This window comes from Gasterosteus aculeatus, chromosome 13 (genome assembly GCF_964276395.1).
Source record: "Gasterosteus aculeatus chromosome 13, fGasAcu3.hap1.1, whole genome shotgun sequence".
In the NCBI taxonomy this organism is placed as follows: Eukaryota; Metazoa; Chordata; class Actinopteri; order Perciformes; family Gasterosteidae; genus Gasterosteus; species Gasterosteus aculeatus.
The window spans coordinates 2,446,946-2,449,721 of record NC_135701.1 but is presented as its reverse complement, the minus strand read 5'-3'; positions in this window follow the sequence as shown (position 1 = coordinate 2,449,721).

Genomic DNA, 2,776 nt, shown 5'->3' with positions numbered 1-2,776 from the left:
ATCCGACACACCACGTTTTGCTAGTTTACCGGTAATCCGTGCATGATATGTTTCAAAATAAATAAATTAAAAAGTCATTCGGATTTCAATTTGAACAGCTTAAATGTTGACATATTCTACAGATATAAAGTCTTATGGTAAACATATTGTAACAGAGGGATCAATATAGTCTTTTTCCTATAAATAGTATATAAATGATCAGTATTTAAAACATTATTATTCAACGTCCATATATACTAGTTGACTCCTATTTCATCTTGAATTTTACTTTTTTTAAGGCAATCAGTTGGCATGCTTATTTAAGTAGGTTTACCTAATTGGATTTTACAGTGTAGGATACAAAAAGATATTGTATTCTACACAAGTTATTCATCAGGATTCAATGACTGCAGGCCTGTTGTCTTTGGTCATGAAATCCTGTAAGACACAGGTGTTTCCCCCCTGAGTACACCACAGGAACCTTGCTGGACCTCCTGCAGTTTGCAGTGGACTATGCAGGCAACATTGAACCTCACCACATGCTGCAGGATCGTAGCTCTACAAGGACGTACACTAGGATCCTATTTGTCCGCTTGCTGCTCAACACCAACATCCCAGACGTCTTCATATCTCAAATGTTTATGTTTACCTTCGTTCAACTTTTCAACGATATGTCTGGACACTTACATCGAAATCAAGGACACGCCCAACTGCAGTTGAATGAGAGTGAAACAAGGAGAAAATCCCACAATGATCACAATCACCAAAGGTACACCTTTAAAAAAATAAGAATTTTTTAACACTAGTGTTTTTACTTGTAATGGAGTACAATTTAAGCAATCATACTTGTACTCTCTCTCTCTCTTGAATAGTCTTTTGTTTTTCTTTGTCTCCTCATCATTTTAGGTTTCAGCCAGTGCTGTAGTGGTAAAATTAGAGGTGGGTAAACTCTGAATTTTGTGATCATACAGACCTCGATGCGATGCGAAGCAACGCAACACAAAGCGTTGCGACTCTGTAAGGCTGTCCTGGCTATATTGCATTATGTTATCAGTAAAAGTCATATACAATCAATGACAATGAATAAATGTGTTAGTAGTTTGTAGTTTATTAAATTTAAGAAAACAGTAAAGAAAAGTATGTCAACACAACAACACAATTGCAGATTAAGAACTATCTACATACGGAGTGTCCTTTTTACAGTAGTGCCCAGAGGGCCTCCTTGTCCTCCACGTCAGGTCCTGCCTTGCACAGAGGAGCCATGAACCATGAGCCATGGCTCCTCTGTGCTTCTCCTCTCTCTATTCAACCTGGTGTTTCTCCTCTCCCTGTGCTCTCTGCATCATTGCCTGTCCTATCACTGCCTGAAAAAATATGTTGAATTTAAGAGTTAACCAGTTAAGCAGCCTGTCAATTACACTGACAACATAAGTTAAAGGAACACTCATGTACTACCTACAGGACTGTCTCAGAAAATTAGAATATTGTGATAAAGTTCTTTATCACAATAGCTTACAGCTTAAGTTTTCTTAAGCTGTAAGCCATAAACAGCAATATTAAAAGAATAAAAGGCTTGCAATATTTCAGTTGATTTGTAATGAATCCAGAATGCATGACATTTTTGTTTTTTTAATTGCATTATAGAAAATAAAGAACTTTATCACAATATTCTAATTTTCTGCGACAGTCCTGTATGTCATCATAAATAGCCTATACAGCATGTTTTTTTTCACATTGAGAACTGACTTGTTTCCTAATCTACGCGTCACCAGGCGTTTTCCTTTTACCGAGCGCGACTACTACCCTACTACTACTATCGTTCCGCCCGCAACGACGACTACACCCCCCCCCCCCCCCACCGTCGGACCTTCTCGACCGGTCCGCGAAATATTGTCTTACATGAAACCGGTCCGTGAGGTAAGAAATGTTGGGGACCACTGGGCTGATCCAACGTGTGTGTGTTTACACACCTCCTGGATCCTGACTGGTCGCTGCTGCACCCGCAAGGCACTGATTGGATGCTCACAGACCGTAATACAGCGCAGATGAACATGATTCAGACTATGGCGTTTATATGTTCAACAATAGGAAACGTAGTCTTAGCTGTTTTAAAATGACACCAAGTTTATTTCGGATTATTCCAACGGAAGAATACAAGGCGCAGGGAACTTTGAGGTGCGTAAACGCCACTTAGATGTGCGTAAACGCTATTTATAGGTGCGTAAACGCTATTTCAAAATTCTAGAGGTGCGTAAACGGCGTTTACGTGCGTTTACCCTCCACTACAGCCTTGGTTTCATCATCAGTTTTTCTCTTTTGTGTCTATCCTCTGGGTTTTCCTACACCTGCTCGGTGCCCCCACGTCCTTCACTTGCACTGAGCAGCTCTCAAGTTTTATAAAAAGCCTACACCTGTCATGAGTGTCTTCAAGTCATGTTTAATCCGTGCGCCGCATACAATTATCAATGTCCATTTCCTTGACTTACATCACAGCATAAGACGACACCTTGTTGCACAACATGCTGACTGGCTGTGACACGGTCAAAAACGGTCTGCCATCCACACCTATTCCCATTAGCAGGTAAATTAAATGCATTTTCATGGTAATGTTGCCCCCTGTATTCACGTGTATGTCCCAATTCACCCAGTGTTTCCCTCAAGATAACAAAATCACCAAAACCTGCATTATGACTCCAACAGACATGGAGAACACCCTCACTCCTTTTGACCACGACCTGTTTGATGGAGATCAGACGTCCCGGTGATCCCACCTCCTCCCATTATCTTCATTGTGGCC